Raw genomic sequence first — 22,275 nt, 5'->3', positions numbered from 1 at the left:
GGTAAAAACATCAAGCCCGTTTTATATTAGCGTGAAGCCCGAGGGCAACACAGCATGTGCTTTTACTGATTGTGTCACAATACCTTCCGCAAAGGAAAAATGAATTATGACAGCTGTGCAACCATCGCAGAGAGACCACCCCAGACTAGCTGGGATTACTTGACAAACCATATAGATATTGGTATAGATAAGCAAGCATCATGCAATTTCACGGTGGATTCTTGAGTTTTGAATTAAAGATGTGGCGCAGATGCTGCTGTGAAGCTGGTGACACTAATAAGGGTCAAAGCACACAGACACAGTTTCAGATTGACAGACAGAGACGCCTGATGGTTTTCTATTTTCAAAGCCTTCACACGAGCTATCTATTTTTTTCCATTCAGTACATATTGCATTGAAGATGAAATATGTTTGCTTATGTGGACCGATGTACATACAGATTAGGGGTGGGGGGGGAGGGGGAAATCGATACAGCATAGTATCGCAATATTTTGCGTGGCAATATTGTATTGATACACGAACGTCAAATGTCAACCTTTTATTACATAAACCTCTTAACAATCCAGACGATATTCTGTCTTTCAGAGGTTGTAGCGGGCTCAGTCTAAAAGGTAGAGTGAAGATACTGGTATCATGTAAAACTAGAACACCTTAGGAATCCATTGGTACCAACCATGTCACATTAGCATGTCGGGAAGAATGCTAAATAATGCTCCTAAGTTGCGCTAAATTTTGGCGAGGAGAAACTGGCATGGCCATTTTCCAAGGGGGCTCTGACCTAAAGATATGTGAATGAAAACTCTGAGATGAACAGAGTGAAAACTGGATCTTATTAGATAAAACAAATGTTGACAGACTGCATAATTTGCAGTTGAAAAAAGGTAATATGATGCAATATACCTTATCGCAATGCTCAGCATATCGCAAAATGTTTAAAATGCAATAAGACGGTATCGTGATAATATCGCATTGGGGGGCCTGTGGTGATTCCCACCCCTATAGAGGACAGTAATCACTGCAAATTGTATTTGCAAATCCAATGATCGCTAAGATTTTTGCATTATTGATTTTTTTTTTTTTTATCCAATTTTAACCAGTTATAATGAAAAAGGTAATAATCAAAATAAACAATTAAGGAAAGTAACCTTAAATAAGTATATCTACTACTAAGTACTGTACTTATTGTACTACAATTTTGAAATACTTGTACTTTACCTGGGTACTTCTATGCTACTTTATACCTCAATTATATGACAGAAGAAAATATTGTACTTTTTACTTTACAATTAGAGGTGTAAGAAAATATAAAAAAATATTAAGTATCGCAATAATATATTTTGTGATACTGTATCGATTCTCAAAAACATTATCGATTTTTAATTAACAGTTTAAATGCAAAGATTAACTCAAGTCAATACTTCATTTCATTTGCAAAGATATGCTTTCTCTGTGATAAATGCAAATGTAGATCCTACTGTTCTGATTGCATAAAAAGTAAACTTTTTCTCAGGTTTTATGCATATGACGGTGTATCCTTTATATTTTGACACTTCTCCTAAAATTAGATTTTTTTTATGTTTAGATTGTCTTGTCAGAATACAAAACACTTGGATGGAGCAGTGTGCATTCACAAGCGTGAGAGGTTGGAGATTAATATTAGCAGAATATTTATAGCCTTTCCAACACTAGAAATAATTATATATTTCACACACACACATACGCACAATGTGAGTGCAACGTGTGTCTTGTTGCTGGAGGCAGATCTTTCAGCAGCGGCTGTGAATAAGCTGACCTAAATATTACATCAAAGCACGTTTTAAACAATTTATAATTTTCCCCTTCATATTCTGTAGTGTGGTGCCTTCCACGTGTAATGAACTGAATTACAGTGGCCTATAAGAAGAACAGAAATTGCGTCAGCAGTCATGAGGCGGATAAATCCTATTGGACACTGAAGCTACAGCGAACATCCAAGAATGACGAATGCACCAGAGCTTTATGGCTTCATTATTGTTTGATTGTAATGATATTGATGACCTTCCCAGGTCCACAATCTATTGATCTGATCTTCAAACCAATTTTAGGCCAGAGGGGAGTCTATAACAGTGCCCCCGTAATGCAATATGGGATGCATGTCCCTCATTTGTCATGGTAACCAGACTTAGATGAGTTAAATATAGAGGCTTCCGGTTTAGCAGAGGAGGGTTTTAAGGTCTATTCTTAGACTTTAGAGCTGGTTTATGCACAGCAGCAGCATGCAAGCTGCCCTCTGTCTGTATCACAGCAGAATGATGACATTTCAGGAAATATCACAATACATATTTTACATTTTTTATCTTCTAAATGCAAAATACACACAAAAATGAACTATCATGCCGCATCAATCTAAAAGGACACTTTCAAAAGCCACGCTGTAATTATCGATAAATATATCAAATTAGCACGTCAGTCATGCTTAGGAAGCAGCTAGAATTACTCATATCATACCATCAAATGTGATTTGAATATTCTCTGTATGAGGGTTTGTATTTAATATTGCAACTAAGAAAAAGGTTTATGAGTTACATGAACTGCACTACATTTTCATTCATTTTCCAACAGAGACTCAATGTAAACATGAAATCACAGTTATGTATTTACTGCGCTTGTTGAGTTTGTGTTGGATATGGTATTATTGCCATTTCAACATACAGTAGATGATAGGAAGTTGCTTTGGTGAGCTCAAATGAAACAAAAACCCACTCGGATATCACATACTGTAACTTCAGCGAGACATAAAACAAGTGGTAAAAACCATTGTATACATCTATTTACAGTGTGGACAAGAGTAATAATACCTTAGGAGTTAAGGAAGCAAACAGCTCCTGCCGAATGTTGTAAATGTCTGCAGGGGACATGAGCACGATAATAGTGCATCATACCTTCACGTGATACGTAGAACTTTTTCAGAAGTCTTAAAAAGGAGTCTTTGCTGAGCTTCAGGATATAACAATATATACTGTGAGACGATATCATTTTGTTCAACACTAGAGATTTACTAATTATATCATGGTAGCCATCCCTTCAAAATCTGAGGATGTATTAGGCATAGCTGATATATCAACCGATATTAGCTTATTGTAGATGAATTGTATCGGCATAAATTTCAATAAATAAAACAGATGTACGGAAATTCCAAAAATATGTTGTATGATACGTTTGAGGTACTTTAGAAACAGTGATATCATTACATAATTTGTCGATGAGAGAGCACCGATAAGTTTATTACTCAACAGTAAATTGTCTTGCTCATTATGTATCTCACTCACAATTCTTTAAAAATACTAATGTAAGAGATCCTTATCAAAGGTTGGTTATTGTGATATGTTTATGTTAAAAAAATTATATTGGTCAATACATTTTTATCAGATTTTTTCCACCTTTAAATACAGATATTGGATTTGGTCTCAAAAATCCAGCATTATTCGGGCAATAACGGTGGTGGGTAATATTGCAAATCAATAAGCAGGACTGATTGATGGTATTAAATTGGATCTTTATTGTTTTTTTGCAATTTGACCAGGTATTTAATTAGCTGAAACACAAATTAATGTTGGGTTATTTTACCCATTGAAATCGATAGAAAATGAATTGTTTAAATATTTTTTAAAGCAAAAATGGAAAAGAATTAACTGGTTCCAATTATACAAATGAGAATATTCGTTGTCTTCCTTGGTCTTCTATGATAGTAAACTGAATGTCTTTGGGTTTTGCAACAAGACAGGCTCTGAGAACTTGTGATGGGCATTTTTGCTATTTGTTGACATTCTATAGACCAATCGGTTAATTGACTATTCAAGAGAATAATCGGTAGATTAATCGATAATAGAAATGGTCCTAAAAATATTTGTGCTTGAGCATTTTATTCATATTGGCGACGCTTATTAATAACTACTAACTTCTTCCATGCCATGAATGGATTACCATTCAGCTAGGATGAAGCCCCTGTGTTTTTACAGCTCTATGAAACAAGTTAATTACATAAGAAGATCTAACTCAACGGATGCTGCACCAAATTGTAATAAAACCCACAATTGGAGCAGAAAGAAACAGATGTACAAAAGTAGTGTGATGACCAGCAAAACCAGCACACAAACAGGATTTCCTACAGAATGAACTGACAGGAAACTAATGACCAATTAGAGTGAAGCTGGTAAGAATAGCAGGATCGCCCATCAACACCCAATGACAGGTGCTGCAGTGAGAAGCTCACCCTTCGACAAGGGAACCCACCTACACACACACACTTATACACCGCACGCAAACACTGGGGCTCAGGTGTTTCTGGGACTTGCTTACACACTTGCCATGTGCCATGTGTCTGACTGTCTCCCCTGCCAACAGCACACAACACACACACACAAACACACACGCACACAGTCATGCAGCCTGGAGGCAGCTTTAGAGCGCACACGAACCCCATACGCATGCATGTAAACCTTACACACATTGACACTATTATCCCCTGGCCTTGGATGCCAAAATGAGTACAAGGAAGCGGTATGTGCGCGCGCGTGTGTGTGTGTGTGTCTACAGCATGTGTGTGTTGACAGATGATATGCTTAAAACTGACACCACCCACACTCTCCCACTGACAGCAGGTTTCATCACAAGGCCCGGACCTTTGTGAACTTAGACGGTACACAGTAGATTGGGAACAAAACAATTTGTCATGGTCACCTTTTCACACAGAGAGCCAGAGAGCAGCATCTGTAATGGAAAAATATTTTTTTTCCACGTCGTGAATTATTTATCAACTGTACAATTACAAACTGGCGGGATGCGGTGTAGATCTGTAAATTAATAAATCAGTAAATCCTCCTTGTTTGCGTGAAAAAAAAAAGAAATAATTCTTGATTACAACAACAGAAACAAGAGATAAGGTCTTTGCTGGGAATAAAGGGATTTACAATGTGTTTATCTGTGAGTTTGTCACCGAAATGCAGACATGCTTGATAACATAGAGTACATGAAAAAAAAAACTACTTTTAATTAAGGATGCACTGATGTGCAGATATTGGGCCGATACGGACTCAAATAGCTGGATCGGGTATTCGTGACATTGGATCCGATCTATTCAGTTCTATTCTATGTTCATATACTATATAAATTAAATACTGGAATTTTATTTTAATTCCTGTTTCATTTGTTACTAAAAAGGTTTAATTGTAATTCCTGTTCATTTTGAAGATTTTTACCAAGTTGTTGGTGTACAATTTATTATTTTAATTAAAAAATTAAGTTAATTTTGAAGATTTTTTAAAAAAATTCTGGGGTACGATTTTTTTTTTTTTAATAATAAATACAAATTCTGTTAATTTTGAAGATTTTTTTACGAAGTTGCAGGTGTAAGATTTTTTATTTTAATAATTTTTAAAAATCTGTTGATTTTGTAAAAACTTTACCAAGTTGCTGGAGTACGATTTTGTTATTTTAATAATAAATAAAAAAAAATATTTGTATGAATAAAATAAAAAAAATATTAATTTGTTACATTTTGTTTTACAAAGTTAAGAAAGCAATGTTAAACTCAAGCCTGATGTTCCCTTACACATAAAAGACTGATCCCAGTCACTTCCCCACAGTGAGGCATATAACTTATTAAATAAACACGGGTATCGGATCGGTACTCGGTATCAGACGATACCCAAAGCCAAGGTATACTGTATCAGTATCAGGACTTTAAAAAGTCAGATCGGTGCATCTCTTCTTCTAATTCTATTGCGTTGCCACAGAAATACAACCAATAAAAGCAACTAAAAACATTAATAAAATGATTGATGTATGAAATGTTCTGTCTGTAAAGCCAGCAACATCAATGAAAGGAACACAGGGTTTTTTGGCCCAATATTATTAAGGCACCTACCTTGTATGTGCGTGTGTGTACGCAGTGCCCTTTGCAGTGGATTAAATAATTTAGTGAATCAAAGCAGCATTATGAGTGTTCCCTGTTTCATCTGATGAAATTGCATTTCGTAATCACGGGTGGCGAGATAGTAAATTTAACCTCAAAAGCAGCAACGTGAGTCAGCGACCCCTTTTACCTTTCAGAGAGAGAGAGAGAGAGAGAGACACACACACATCCATTTCAGCATTACATAATAAGACAATCTCTTCACTCTCCACTGTCAGGATGTCAGTCAGGAATGGCGGCAAACAAAAGGGCTGAAAGCACAAGTTTGACTGAATAAAATGTCACACCGTGAAGCTGAATTCCCCTCCGAGCCGTATCTGAATGAGCGTGATAGGAAATGCTTTCCTTTCACACGCGTGTTCTGCCAGGACGAGACATGTCTCCCGCATTGTTGTGCGGCGAAGGCAGGGTGTTACATTATAGCCGAGGCAGTAGCTGTTTCCAGGCTAGAGATCTGACGTGCGGGTAATTAGTTTTCCTTGGCATGGCGGAGGCAGGTGGGGAGGGGTGTCGCCAAGTTGACAATACCAGCTGTCAGAGTGCCAAGCACTTCAGCTTCAACTCTGTCCCTATCCTCTCCGTTTTTATGCCTCTCCATTGAGACACTTTCCTCTTTTATTCACTTGTCTCTCCCTTCCTCCTTGAGACGGATGATAAACAAGTTTCACAACTTCAGATGGATTAAATATTTAGGCGTCCTGGTGGGCCAGTGGTCTAACTGTGATGACTTTAGGCTAGGGTTCCTTTTTTGCAAAGTTGCCATAGAAATAACAAAATTAAATTGTGTTGTGATGACATTTGCAATTTCTACCGAACTGCGGGAGCACTTCAGACTTTTCTCAAAAGTGTTCCATCAGCAGCATGTAGCTTGTTAGCGAGGATGACTTAAGGAAAACAGTAATGTAGTCTTTTAAATATTTTAATATGTTTAGTATATTGGATTCTTGAATTGTAAACCGTTGGCACTTAAGCTTTAATTAAATATTTATGGTCTTTTGTGTATTTTAACATGTTTCATCATATAAAGGATTAATTAGTATGGCGTGTTGAATAATGTCCTGTCTGTCCTGCTGCATTATGAGGTCACCAAGGCAAGTTCTTAACAACTTCTGTTGTACTGACACTGGCATTAAAAAGGTGCTAAATTCAATATCCAGAGCATTAATATAGCAGCAAACCACTATTTGCTATGGAAACATATAGTGGAGTAATGTCTACCTGAGCAGAGAATGAAGTCACCTCGCTGTGTGCTTTTGAAATATGTAATGGAAAAGGAAAATGATTCACATATAAAGTTTTTTTTTTGCTTTTTTCATTTTCCTCCCTTACTTCTGAGTTTGTTCTTTTCCATTTGGCATTTTACATTTTCGATTTGGCTTTTCAAGCTGTACGTAAATGAAAACTATAATACCATATAATAATATATATTATACATTTTTATTTATTTTTTTTTTTTTAATCTGGCTATAATCCTGCATAAAAAAGTTGAATCACAGAAATATTTACAGACGGCACAGTCAGTCGCTGCATGGAAAACCCTATTTGTCGGGCAGCTTATTAGGATAAAAAAAATTGTTACAAAATATTTGCAGATATCACTTGAACATCTGGTAGTAACATAGTGCGAACATGATGTAAAATGAGCGCCATGAATGTTCACAAATGTTCACAACAGCTGCCTGAGACACAATCACACGACTGATGAGATAGCCACGTTTCACTCCCTGTTTCAGTCTTGACCTCAAGAGATAGGAACCGATAACAAGAGGCTCTAAGTTTCCACTGGATAGACACCGGCCGTGCATGCTTTTAGTGCATGTTTGTGCATGTGAGCGTGCCCGAACTGGCTAGCTCACAGCCACTGCCCTGTACTGCTCTCATACGGCGGTTACAGCTGATAACGCCGTCCGAAACGGCGGGGTGTTGATGAAGCATTAGCACCCACCCTCCAGTTCCCCGTCAGGTAAACACTGCGGCTTGCCGTCCGCCATGTTGAGAGCCGTTGAGAAGCAATAGAAATGCTCCCCATCCCGTATTTAGCTCCTTTAAAAGGACATAAAAACCTAGTTGACAGTCAATGGTAGAAATTATACTCTTATTATGTCTATATAGTATGTATAAGTTAGTACCACTTTCTAATAAGGGCAGCAGTTGTAAAGGGTTTGCAAGCTGTAACAAATGGTTTTATTAATGGTTAATAAATAATTTACTGATGCTTTATAGATAGATTTGGGTTGCCTGGTATGAAATTAACAAAAGTTATCTATGAAGCATCAGCAAATGATTTATTAATAAACCATTAATAAAAACAGTTGCTGCAACTTTTAGAACTTTAATACTAAGTGGTACCCTCAAGTTTCTTTTTTATTGTAAAGATTAGGCAAATTAGGCTAAAAGGCTCATGCATCTCTCTAATAACACTCAATATATGTATACTATGAGAGGCATTTACGAGTGTGGAGTATATCTGTGGATCGGATAGAACGGGCCAGTCTGGGTCAAATTGACAGTGCTGTTCCTTTTATCCCCCTCAGTCTTGTCCCTACAGACTTGTAATATTTAATCCTTAGAAGACATAAGACGGTTGTGACCTTTGATAAAAAAATCCATAATTCCACACAATCTCACCCAGGATTGGTGTAATCCATCTTATTTGATAGCAAAAACACAGAGCAGGAGACAGTAAGACAGTGAGATGGATACAGCAGATAAATGGGAATGAAGGGGGTGATGGGGAGGGGTGGGGGGAATACAAAAAGGTTGATCTATTTCAGGACGGGTAATCTGTCTAGAACACACAACGTCAGCGACGCCACATGTGTCTTTACATGTCACCGTGACACTGTGAAGGAAATAGCGGTGCACTCAGTGGTGGGGATGAGCTAGAAAGGAAAATAGATCGGAGCAATCAATGGATGCAGGAGCTTTTCTTAGCATGGACTCACTTCACAGACCTGCAGCGCATGTCATGGGGCGGCATCGAGTGTGTGTGTGTGTGTGTGTGTATTTGAATGAGAAAGAGAGCAGGGACCGATGTAGGTGTAATTCAGTCGGTTTCTATCCATGCGTGGCTACACTGTACCTGAGGAACACGCGCAACTAACACACATTTCTGTACATTGGGGAATTTGGAGTCCACTGACATTAAAGGAGAGATATATAGGGAAACACGGTGGGTGGTCGGAGGTCGATGTGTGTGACAGATGAACCGTGAACTTTTGGTATTCTCACATCAAGAACATCATCGGTGGGGCCTGCAGAGAATAAATGCTAAGAATAAAATGTGGAGCAACTCCCCTGATGGTTGTTCTGCGTAGAAAATAGAGCAAATGAACACAGAGAGTGACATTCAACAGACTTTGACGGGGTTACGATCACCAGCACTCACCAGTCCTCAGTAGCTCTTCTCAACTGATGTTTACTTTGGATTTAGATGATTAAACTTATTAATTAATTCATAAGAAAACAGTAACTTAAGTTAAGATTTAATGGGCTGAGAAGCAGCATTTGGGGAGACTCTTTATAGAGTGCAGCCAGGCTACATTGAGTAGACTCATCCGTATTGGCTGAGCTCAGACATGCAAATTTCTCCGTGCTCGCATTCACAAAAATGAGCCACTATGCCTGCAAAGCCCTTAAGCTGCTTTCAAATATCTGCCAGAAATGCAAGGTACATCAACAATAGGTGTTTTGAATGGTGTTAAAAGTGCAGATTCTTTATTCAAGGACTGTAATGCCACATCAGACTCGGTTGCCCCGTCCTTACCTTGCTGACCTGAATGGGAGGAATCATCTCTGTGTTCAGACAGGAGTTTTAAGCCTAAGTATAGCTACTTGGTGAAATCGGCAACAGATACACTAGTGCTGAAAAGAAAAGTTGATTTATTTTGTTACTCAATTGTCATAAAATTACTGGACAATTGAACGATCAATGATTTACATCATTAATCGAGCAAAAATATCAAACATTTGTTAGTTCCAGCTTCCCAAATGTGAGGATTTGCTGCTTCTCTCTTGTTATATTGTAAATTATAATGTATAACATTTGGATTTTGGGCTGAACATCAGACAAATCAAGCATTCTGAAGATGTAACCATAGGCTCTGGGGAAAATTAGGCATTTTTTAATTATTTTCTAAAATGTTATAGACTAAACTATTCAGCGGAAAAAAAGAAGAGATTCATCAAAGAGTGGGCAGGCATGCCAACGGCTAATTAGCTAAACGCAAAGTAGAGACGTGGCTGATGGTAAATGGCTACATTCATATCATAGACTGTATATAAGAGGTGGACGTAGTCACCCATTGGTTTGTGGACTGCCATTTTGAAGCCTCCAGTTTGGCATTTTGGCCATCGCCATCTTGGTTTCTGCAACCAGAAGTGACACGAGAGGGTGGAGCTAAGTACAACTGAACGCTGAATAAGGCATTTATTGGCGATCTAAATGTTAACTTTCATGAACTACAAACACACTGTGACAGGGTTAAAGTTATAAGACAAAAACACGGACAACTCCCAGACCGGACAACGCCGTGGTAGCAACCTGTCAACCACAAGGTAGCTACTCTACTCTAATTGGGACCATAATTTACTAAATGAACATCATGCTGTATTGAAGAAGACTTGAAACTAGCGATTGAGACCATAAACTCATGTTTACAATGTTAACTGAGGTAATAAATCAAGTGAGAAGTAGGCTCATTTTCTCATAGACTTCTATGCAATCAGACTTCTTTTTGCAACCAGAGGAGACGCCCCCTGCTGGCTGTTAGAAAGAATACAAGTTTAAGGCACTTTCGCATTGGCTTCACTTTTCAGACCCCGACGTTGCCCACTTATTCATATAGATTTGCCTCTCATTCACCCATTCAAACACACCAAGATACCATGCAAGGCACTGGTCTGACCATCGGGAGCGATTGGGGTTCAATACCTTGCCCAAGGGTACTTCAACATGTGAACAGGAGGAGCTGGGGATCAAACCAACAGCTCCTCCATCTCTAAAACAGACATGCAAACCCACAGCAATCTGGACATACAGGTACATCTCATATTATAAGGAGCAGTTGTGCATTATTAGAAATAATGAACTAAGAAACCATTATAAAGCAGCTATAGATGTAACAAAGTGAATGCTTTATATTTAACAAATCTTCACTATTAGGACAAAAGTAACTAATAATGACTGCAGACAGTATTCTTCTATTCGTCAGAATCCTCGACCATAATTCACAATAAGGCTTCTATAACAAAGAGAGACATCCTGCTTAACACCAAGAACTGATTCTGGTACCCAAATCTGTTTAAGCTGATCAAATCCTGACTGGCTTTCATTGCGGATGAATGCAATATGATGAAGTCATTCACTGCACCCATTTTTCTCTGTTAGGTCTCTCAAAAAGTAGTACAAGAAAGTTATCATGCTCATCCAGAACTATAATCCATTTTTTCCGACAATGCTCCTCTTGGACTTGTCCCACGAGCGAATGAGAAAACGCCGTGAACTCAATCCAAACCAATCATCCCCAAACAGCCCCGTTGTTAGCCACCCCAGATGTTAATGCATGCTGCTCATTTGCATATGGAAATGAGGGGAGATGATTCAAAAGTGAAATACGGAGTAAGTGCTTGTTGCTTGTCTGAATATTCATGTCAGTTGTGAGACTTTGTCGTCTCCCTCGGAGCTGCAAACTATTCTCTTTTGTGTTCTTTAATAAGTGTGGATCTCCCTCGGGGAGGCGGGCCTCCAGACTACACATGCAATCTCAACAGATTAATGCCATTGTGTGTGTGTGTGTGTGTGTGTGTGTTGTTTCTATACTGCATTTGTATCTGCACACAAGATAATGCCTTTAGAGACAAAGCGGGATGTTTCCTCAGAGAGGCATTTTGTTTCCCACAGATAACATGGAATATTCAATGAAGCCTGTATTGAATCACATGGCATTAAATTGATTTGGGATCTGGCTGATGAACAGAACGTTGGTTTTTGTTTTAGCCGCATTGGGTTTTATGCCATCAAGCACAATGTCCATTGATTTTACCCTTCCGTGTCACAGTTACGCCGCATCAGCACGTAGAAAGAAAGCTGAACTGTGTGTATGTGTGTGTGTGTGTGTGTGTGTGTGTGTGAACGGCCTTCAGCAGGGTTATATGAGTTTAAAAATCACATTCCTATGAGAGGCCAAAAACTTAATGCAGGAAAAAACATGAGGCCAAAATTGGGCTGACGAGCATACGGCGTTTTGGGCTTTTTTAAAAGTACCATATGCCCGAATATGGGACAGTAAATCAAGCTTGTTGCGCTCATTCAAGCGGCGCTTTATCACGACCCTGGCATTCAGAGAGTGAATGAAAGCCATCTTCCTAATAAAGACAGAGCAGCGCATTGTTCCCAGACTCTCTGGAGGGCATGCTGCTTCTCTGCCTCGATGAAAAGATGCTACCTTGGCAAATGACGAAGTGAGCTTTCTTTTTTAGACTCTGCTGCCGTCACTCAATTATGCACAGCCTTTTCAATAGAGGTCTTTGTGGAGCTCCAGCCCTAATGCAACACATTCATCGTGCTTTTGCTTTGAAGGCGGATGCAGTCATTTTTGTGTGTTTGCCTGGGGTTGTTTTTTTTTAATAATCCGTCATGGTGAATCCAGGTGATTTATGCGAAGACAAAGCGGCGTTGACTTCTTTCTCTTTCAAGGTCGTTTAGTCAGCTATCATTGGTGAGTTTCAGCAAACATGTCTCCTCTGGGAGAGGATTTTTTTTCAAAGTGGCTGCTACCAACGTAGGAAATTCATAAGTGGATATGCTGAAGGACGTGACATGTTATACAAACATGACAGTTTAGAAAAAAAAAAAAAGCCCCCCGCTTTGAGTCAACATTTATTGAAAGAGTCAGCTGTTGCGTTGCGTGATCCATTTTTATTGATGCTTTATATTGATGCGCTGGTGTGTTTACTCGCAGATGAAGACAAAGTAAACTGTCCTTCCTGACAAACAGGTTGATATGGAATGTTTGATTTAACCACTGCTGACACCCTGTGTTCCCATACATGATTTGTAATAATAAATCTAATCTATTTTGTTAGCAGTGGAGAGGGAAGGTCACTCACAAGGACTGCAATCTCTTTTGAAATACTTCCATTCTCATATAAAGTCAGGTCAGGTTAATAATTACTTGCTGAAATTTCCTGTGATTATAATGGAAAATGACCGGGAGTCAATTTGTGACATCAGAGCTCTGACGCCGGTGAAAATCACGCACGACAGGCTACAAAAAATAAAAATTGAAATATTGCATTACAAGAAATTGCTGGAATGGACCATTCAAATACTGTTACCATGGTGAAATCACCTGCTCTCTGCGGCGTGGCATTGACTGGCAGCTGCAACACGCCCGGTACGTGACGAAGTATCATTTAAGAAGCTGTGTTTTTCTGCCTCCGTCCGACTTTCTAGTAAACACAAAATTGATCTGTGATTATATGCTGCCATTATTTTTTTTTTTCTCTCATCATGCAAACAATGAATCAATCAGAAAAAGCACCCACACGAGAGCCTCCAACAGCAGTTTGTTATTCTCCGTGTGCATTTAGGTGTATTGGTGGTTTTATCAATAGCAGAGTGCGCCATGCTTCCACCTCTAAAACATTCATTTAGACTCTCGGTCGGGAGACTCTGCCTCACACTGAGCACTCAGATGAACCATCAGCCCCCGACTGATGGCCGCATAGTGACTTCAGACTCTGAGGAAGGCTTATGACCAAAACATCAGCCTCTCTGTTGTCCCAATAGGCTTAAACAAAGGGTCAGAGAGTGCACGGGTAAAGATTTATTATCACACAAAACTTTGAGTCAGTATAAAGTCTGTTTTTTTTAATAATTTGATTGCAAGAAAATAACTTATTTTGTGTTTTTCAAAAGGTGTTACCATTACAGTAATGTGCATCTGTTTTAGCCGAGTGAATTGAGTTAATTTCTAATTGTGAGCAGCAGCCGTCGGCTCATTATTGAAAAAGGTAAAAAAAAAAGAAAAAACCTCCTGCAGCTGCTAGAAATTAATATAATGAATGCATGGAGGAAACCAACATAAACATTTGTGACCCAGACCCCACCACAGTACTATAAATTAAAATGTATAATTGCTGGCGGGCATCTATTGTGGCTGCGTTAGTCAATAACATCACATATGGATATGCATATTGATAGAAATGTGCTCTAAACATAATGATTAAAATTGCTTTTTGACGATTCCGCCGGCTCAGGCTTGTGTTATTAATGAACTAATGGTACATTTCCAATTAACGCTAAGTAGCTACTTGTCAGTTTGTTAGGATGATGTTCTACTTTACTTCAGGGGATGCGAAGATGGGAAGTAATGGAATCAAAGTATTCATGGAGACATATTAGTATGAGCTCAGTATAGTGCACCACTTAGGGTGGTAAGGTTAGGGAATGATTGTGGTTTCGGTTAAATGTTAATGAAGTAAACTTGTTTACCAAGTTGATGATCTGTGAGTACCTAAATACAACCATTAAAAAGTCTAAATCATGGTTTAGTTGCTACAGTATTGTTTTGCAAGAGTGGATATTAAAGGAATACTTCCCCCACAAAACGACCATTTGTATATCAATTACTCACAACTTGTTGTCTTGAATTCTGGAAGAAAACTCATACTATTTGAAACAATCTGTGTGTTTTAAATAACACAATTTTGGTGAAAATGCATGTATTTTGGAAGTATTGAGCATACGACCAGATAAACGAGACTTGGATTTTACTGCACGAGTTGTGTGAGAGTTAAACAAAATTTTGTTTTGCTGTTGTTAAACCTGGACCCCATTCATTTTAATTCATCCAGTAATCTCCGTTTTCGAATTCTCTGTTCACCGTGGAGGCATGCGAGAAAAACAAAACTGTCTTCAAGAATTCAAGGTAACACGCAGTGAGTCATTGATACACAAATTGTTATTTTGTGGGGGAAGTTTTCCTTTAAAACAAGTGAAATAAGCTGTCAGTGAACATTAGGACTGCAACTATTGATTACTTTTACTATTGATTAATCTGCAATTTTTTTCCCTATTAATCAATTAAAGGTTTAATTTCTGAAATGTTTAAAAAAATTTAAAAATTACATTTACAATTTCTCAGCAATTTGTCATATATGACAAATAAAAGCAGCAAATCATCAAATTTAAGAAGCTGGTGAAAAATTACAAAAACAATTATCAAAATAGTCGTTCGTTAATTAACTAAGCTAATCAATTACTCAACTAGACTTAACTTAAACTTTAAATATGAGTAAAGTTTAAGACTAATCGTTGAAGCTCTACTCAACATTTTGTGACTTGCTGTAGATGTGCTCATTAAAAGCTTTTCCTCATTATGTTGATAAAAAAAAAAAACGTAATTCGGGGCGCATTACGTTCCCCTCAAAAAAGTATTTCCTGTTGCAAATTAGTAGTATATAAAAGTAATCTCTAGGAGATAAGGCTGAGTGGGGCAGTAATGATGCTTTTATGCATCTAGCAGTCAGTTATAAAAGGAGCACTTTATCTCCTGTTTGGTGTACTTGATTCAGGAAATATAGTAGCAGCAGTTATTTGCTGATTTGTTCCTTATTTATCCCGTAAGTACTCTGGATTTTGCAACCTTATTGTACAATTTTTACCAATTAAATTGTGGCTGACTTTCCTAAGATTGTCCTTGTGTGCTTAAGTGGTGTTTTACACATCTATCATTGCACATATAATGCCAGGAAATCCTCTTTGTATGCAGGTTTTTTTAGCAGAGTCATGAATCATCCTTGCGAGCATACCTCATAAATAACACACTGATTACAACTAAGCCTACATCATGAGCTTAAAGCCTGTGAGGTGAATTCTTTTTTTAATAGTATTCTTTCGCTCTCCGGGCTTAATTACAGATGCACAATGCCTGCTATTTATTATGCATCTATTTTTGTCAATTAGCGATAATCAAACACTGCGAGGTAAGATTATGTGGAGCCAACAGAGCATAGTGGTTGTTTATCTCGCTAACTGAGATAAGGGAGAAGCAGTTCTGTGGAAAAAATGTGAGAAGTCAAAGAAGAAGAAGAAGAAGAAGCAGCGATGGGAAAGAGTCACGGCTGGAATAACAATAGTGGGAAAAGTTTAGCTGGGCTTGCGGAGAGAGAGAGAGAGCTGATCCGCTGGTGCAACATCGCCCCTTTGTTGTCACAGAGCGCTCATGTTTATTCATTTTGGCATCATGGCCAAAGAGGTCAACAGAGGTGTGTTTACAGAAATTCCCCAATTCCCATAATTGTATGCGGGGCAAAAGACACTATTATAATACAAGGAGGCAGCCAAGTTCAAGCCCTGATGGCTCTCCTAATCTAATAGCTAATTAGCATAAAATTACATCTTTTTTTTGCGGTGCGTTTGAAACACATTTTGTTTGCGTAGCTGAAATGCCTTGCTTAAATGCATTGTTTAAACACTCAGGCGACCTTTGGCTGACCTCAAACATTCAGGCTGTAACAACTGCTGATGTGACCTTTGAGCTTTCAGTTGACGAGCGGCTTCACCTGGCTACACCCCCTCTCCCCCCGCCCCACGGCATAGATGTAGCACCATAGCCATTGGTTATTTTGGACAAATGTCACCCTCCCTGCGGCCGACCGTGTCAACCTTCCCCCAGACAGTCAGGAAATGCGAGTTCACCGCGATGTACTCGCATCCCCCTCTGATTCTCTTCCCTGAACCCCGCGGCACCAAACACCTCACACCTTGCTGCATGTTTAGCTTCACACTCGGTAATTAACGCACATGCAGTCAACCTTTATAATCCACACATCCCTCTAAATGCAACACACACACACGTACTGTACAGACGCAAAACGTGATCTGTGATATCCACACCGACACATCACCCACCCTCTTGTAGCACCATCTTTCTTCAAATGTCATACTCGCGTCCCGGGGACAATGAGCGGTATAGGGTTTCCTGGCAAGACTTAGCAGCACCCAAACTTAGAACTGACTCCCTAAGGATGTTGGTATGTGTGTGTGTGTGTTGATAGGTGAGAGATATACACCGTACACAGTAAAATTAGCTTCTTGCCAACAGCCTTTGACAGTATGTTCCAGTTATATCCTTCATGTGTTGTGGAGGTTAGAATACCAGACCACTACAACAAACAGATACTACATCTAATGTCAAGAAATACCGTTTATACAGTGAACAGTGTATTTTCACATTGAGTGATTAAGGATCTTTTTTAGTTTTGCTGCTGGCAAATTCCGTTGCAAGTTCAAAGAGAAATAATTAGAGTTTAATCTTAAAGTTTTTAGTTGTTCTCATCATTCAACAATCATTCACAAATCAAGTCTTTTTAGTACGAAATTGTCTCTTTTCGTTTCCCCAAACAGTGTTTCCTTCAGAGCAATTACTTAATCAACTAGTCGGTCGACAGAAAATTAAATAATTTTGATAATTGATCAATCATTAAAGTATCTTTTTTGGAGCAATTATGCTCAAAAAGTTTCTAAAATGTCATGTTTTTTTTTGTCGTCTATTATATTAAACTAAATATCTTAGGGTGGATTTTAGCCCCATTTTTTTTACAGTGTAGCCACGCATTACAACAACCAACCAACTTTATCTTAAAGAACACATGGTACTATGCAGGTATTGTATTAAGACTAAAATCCTTAAAAATTCAAACCTATCCTTTAATCTAGGGCTGCAACTAACAATTATTTTCATTATTGATTAATCTGTAGATTATTTTCTCAATCGATTAATCATTTGGTTTATAAAATGTCAGAAAACGGTGAAGAATGTCCATCCCAATTTTCTCAAAGTCCAAGGCGATGTCTTTAAATGTCTTGTTGTCAGATTTGTATATGATAAACAACAGAGAAAAGCAGTAATTTCCATATATGAGGCATTTTCTGACATTTTTGCATAAAAAAAAATTACAATCAGGATTAAATGCTAATCGAAATAGTTGGCTATTACTTTTCTGTCGATCAACTAATCGATTAGTCGACTAATGGTTGCAGCTCTTCTTTAATTAAGAGTAAAATGACTCTTATTTTGGTTTCATTATATCAGTCAGACTCAATAAATGAAACAAAGCATTTGGGGAAGATTTCAAATATGCTTACATAAAGAAACGTGCTAAACCAACTAATGTAAGCAAGTGCGGCAGAAACATAAATAAAAGATTATTCTTCACATACTGCTGTAATGTTCCCAACGGACGTTTGTTCTCACCACTGATCAACACTTCAAACCTACGATTATTTGAGATCAAAACATTGATTTATGTGGTGATAATAATGACATTTGGGGGGAATTATGGCAGTGTGTGGCATGAGCATTAACATCATTTTTTAGCTGTCGCTGGCAGCATTGAAGGAGCGGTAAATTCACTTATCCGCATAAGTATTTGCAGGCCACCTTCTTCCTCTAAAATACACTCATTTACTTAATCTTTAAATGACAGACCCATCAGCGTCACTCCCACGCTGGTTAAGCACCATGGCACCGAGAGCTTAACACTTGAACCCCGTAAAAACACAAACTGGAAGGGGCTTTATGTGTTAATGGTAACAAAATGACCGAGGTGATGCTATCTCATCTCGCTGAAGTCCCCTGCTGTCTACGGTGGCACTAATGACCTATGGAAGGAAATGACAAGTTCCACTCATCTTTCCGCAGCGCCATCAATCACATCAACCTTTTCCTGCAGAATATCTTGGTTGTGATAAAATAGAGGGGGAGTGTGGAGAAGGTCAGAGTGGCAGAAAAACAAAAGACAGTTTCAGCAGGTGGAAAAAAAGATCATACATATTACAAGGATGTACGTGGGGAACATCCAATTCTGGTGACTGGCAGCAGGTCATTCTGCACTTTACCGCTTGTTATGTGTATATTTATGCTCTCTGGCGTCACAAAGAGGCTCACGAAGAGGAAACAAGCAACTATGAGCATCATTAGTCGAGACTGCTATTCAACAGCATGTGAAAAATAATGACAAACACAGAAACACGGCGAAAAAAGAGCTTCCTTTAACATAATATTAAGGAGAGTTTGATTGACAGCTTTTGCATCAGCCCAAATAAACCAAACCAACTGGGAAAAACGCATCAGACTGCAAATTGAGAAAGTTATCATGTGTCTGTGACACCATCATCAGCCCAATTTAAGTAATACTGGGGCTGCTGCACAATTAATCACACAACAACAACTGCGATCATGTTTTTTTTCACTTCCATAATTAATTAGACTTGATTTGGTGAGCTAGTTATGTTCTTTGTGTTCACCGCTGCGACTCTGGCACATCAAAACAAACACTTCCTGTTCATTGTCTATTCACAGTCGGCAATCTAAATTGGCAGAGTGCTGCAGAACAGAATGTATGTAGTTCCTAAAAAATGGATAAATAAATAACTTTGACCTCATTATTATGGACATAATAGTACGCCCTGAATCAGAGATCACATTTTTCTTTGCATAAGATAATGTTCTCGTGGAAAATTACTGAAATGTACTACAATTAATGAGTGCAAGAGCTGCGGAGTGTGTGCATTTCTACTTGTGTGACGATACTTAAAGCATCAAGAATGTGAGCTAAACAGGGTGCTTTATGCACCATGACATATGCATACTTATACACACACTCAGATTAGGGACACAGGATGTGATGTACCAACTGGCAGTAATTGCGAAGTGAGCCAGACTGTAGGACGCTATTGACGTCATGAACATGTGTTTGCAGTTTAATAAGTTGACGCTTAATTATCTGAAGACCATTGCAACAGTGCATAATAATGCATCAAACAACAAAGACAACACCCACGATGGGGTGTTCAAAATACTGAATGAAGCTTAGAAAGGCTGAAGAACACAGACGTCAGTCAGTATCAGTCATTCCTCCTCCCTCTGCTGATGTGAACCACCGCAGGTACCGCTGGCAGAGGGTCATTAAAAAGTCATAGTATAGTATGTCGAGAAACGTGAAAAAAGTCATAGTTGTATGTAGAAAAAAATCATAAAAAGTCATAGTATAGTATGTCAAAATATGTGAAGAAAGTCATATTAATATGTAAAAAAATTTCATAAAAAGTCATAGCATAGTATGTCGAAAGAAAGGTCACTAGTCAACACACTACAACATGTCAGAATTTAAACAATACATCTATAAATCCTGGGTATGCCACTGTTACCACATAACGCACAACTTAAAGCACAAAGAAAAGAAGAAAAAAAAGAACAGCTGCTCTACTCAAACTAATGCCAAAGTCAGTCCTGCCAATTTCATGAGCTTGTCAAGCACATTAATTATGTCAATGTTCCCTAGGATTAAATAAATAAAGCAGTATTCTTCAAAAATGACATGCATTTTTAAAGCTTTTTTCTGGTGAGCTCTGAAAACTATCATTTCAGAAAACATCACAGCCTGCAACACTCATTTTACAGCGTTAATGCAACCCTGCAGGTAAAGTGGCACTCGTGTGGTAAAAGCTACTTATCAGTGTGATGCGGTATTCCATAAGAAGGTGTTAAAAACACATCAGCTTAAATATAGCACACTTATAATCACTCAAATTGAAACCCATTGGCACTCACCTGAGACCCTGTTGCCTCTGTGCTCTTGTCTCTGCCTCGCTACTGCCACTTGGATTTCTGCACCTAATAGATTAATATAACATATTAACCAAAAATAGATATAGAGGGATACAATTATTAATTTTCCTTATGCGATGCATTTCCTGATGATGGGTTAGGACAGGGGTCAGCAAGCTGCAGCTCCGGAGCCACATGCGGCTCTTTAGCTCCTCTCCAGTTTTTAAAAATGGAAATGAATAACCGTTTTTTGTTTACATTTTAATTTTTATTTATCATTGTTGTAGGTCTATGGTACAACGGAGTATTAGGGCCACATTGAGGAAAAAAAATAAATCTGAGATTTTGAGAATAAAGTCATAATATTACGAGAATAAAGTCATAGGTTTACGAGAAAAAAAGTTGTAATATTATAAAGTAGTAATTTTATGTTATTTTCTTTTTTTCTCGTAAAGTTATGATTTTATTCTCCTAATATTACGACTTTTTTCTCGTAAAGTTATGACTTTATTCTCGTAATATTACGACTTTTTTAACATAAAGTTATGACTTTATTCTCCTAATATTACGACTTTTTTATCATAAAGTTATGACTTTATTCTCCTAATATTACGACTTTTTTATCATAAAGTTATGACTTTATTCTCATAATATTACGACTTTTTTTTCTCGTAAAGTTATGACTTTTCTCGTAATGTTACGACTTTTTTTTCTCATACAGTTATGACTTTATTTTCGTAATATTATGACTTTTGTTCTCGTAAAGTTACAACTTTATTCTCTTAATATTACGACTTTATTTTGGAAATCTCAGATGTTTTCCCCTCAATGTGGCCCTAATACTCCGTCATACACTTGCACTTTGGCCCTCACTGCATTAGACTTATATACTATATACTTAGACTATAAACTGTGTTACCTTCATCACAATGCTCAAATGTTTTGCGGCTCCAGACAGACTTTTTATTTATTTTTTTGCCTAAATTGTCTCTTTTGATAGTAAAGGTTGCTGACCCCTGGGTTATAGGAGACAACAATGAAAGCCTCCTGGTTTCTATGAATTAGGCTTCTAAATAAAACATTTTCTAAACTGATAGGCAAAAACATCATGGAAAACTACATATTGGGCAGAAAAAAGTCACATTAAAGCCTCACCTGAGCTCCTGCTGCTCTACCTGCCTCCTCTCCTCTGCTGCTGCTGCTGCTGTCAATTAAGGTAATCAAACGTTGGCTCACTTCCGGTTACCTGGAAACATTGACTGCAACATTGACTTTGGTCAACTTATTGTTTCATATGTAACATAAAAATAAATGACTGAAGTTAAAGGCATGCTAGTAGTTCACCTGAGCTAATGTTTTCACACTGACACACACACACAGTTGGCAGAGCAAGGGGAGCTAATCGATTGACCAATCAATTGATCAAGAGTTTGACACTTCTTCTTCTTCTTCTTCTTCTTATTCTTGTTTTTGGTGTTTATTGGTGGTTGGCAAACCTTCTTCTTGGTGCATTACCGCCACCATCTGGACTGGAGTGTGGAACAGGAGATTATGCATAAACCAAATAAATTAATTAATTAAATAAATAAATAAAAATAAAAATAAAAATAAAATAACAAATAATAATAAAACAAATAAATAAATAAAAATAAGAAATGAGTTTGACAGTTAACCCCCTGTGGAGCTCATAAATTATATTCAAGA

General features: G+C 37.9%; 1 protein-coding gene across 1 annotated transcript in view; it reads right to left on the bottom strand.

Annotated features, from left to right (window-relative positions):
• The window catches only part of atp2b1a (ATPase plasma membrane Ca2+ transporting 1a), a 147,854-nt gene extending 125,884 nt beyond the window's left edge, over window positions 1-21,970 (bottom strand). Inside the window, exons 1-3 of the mRNA XM_037759928.1 lie at window positions 21,916-21,970; window positions 21,727-21,830; window positions 20,575-20,631 (exon numbers count right to left, since the gene is read on the bottom strand). The gene's annotated coding sequence lies outside the window, so the exon portion shown is untranslated. The remainder of the gene's footprint in view (window positions 1-20,574; window positions 20,632-21,726; window positions 21,831-21,915) is intronic.
• Between the last annotated feature and the right edge of the window lie 305 nt (window positions 21,971-22,275).

Source organism: Sebastes umbrosus, chromosome 23 (genome assembly GCF_015220745.1).
Source record: "Sebastes umbrosus isolate fSebUmb1 chromosome 23, fSebUmb1.pri, whole genome shotgun sequence".
Classification (NCBI taxonomy): Eukaryota; Metazoa; Chordata; class Actinopteri; order Perciformes; family Sebastidae; genus Sebastes; species Sebastes umbrosus.
Note: the sequence above shows the minus strand (reverse complement) of the source record. Positions and strands in the feature narration are given on the sequence as shown.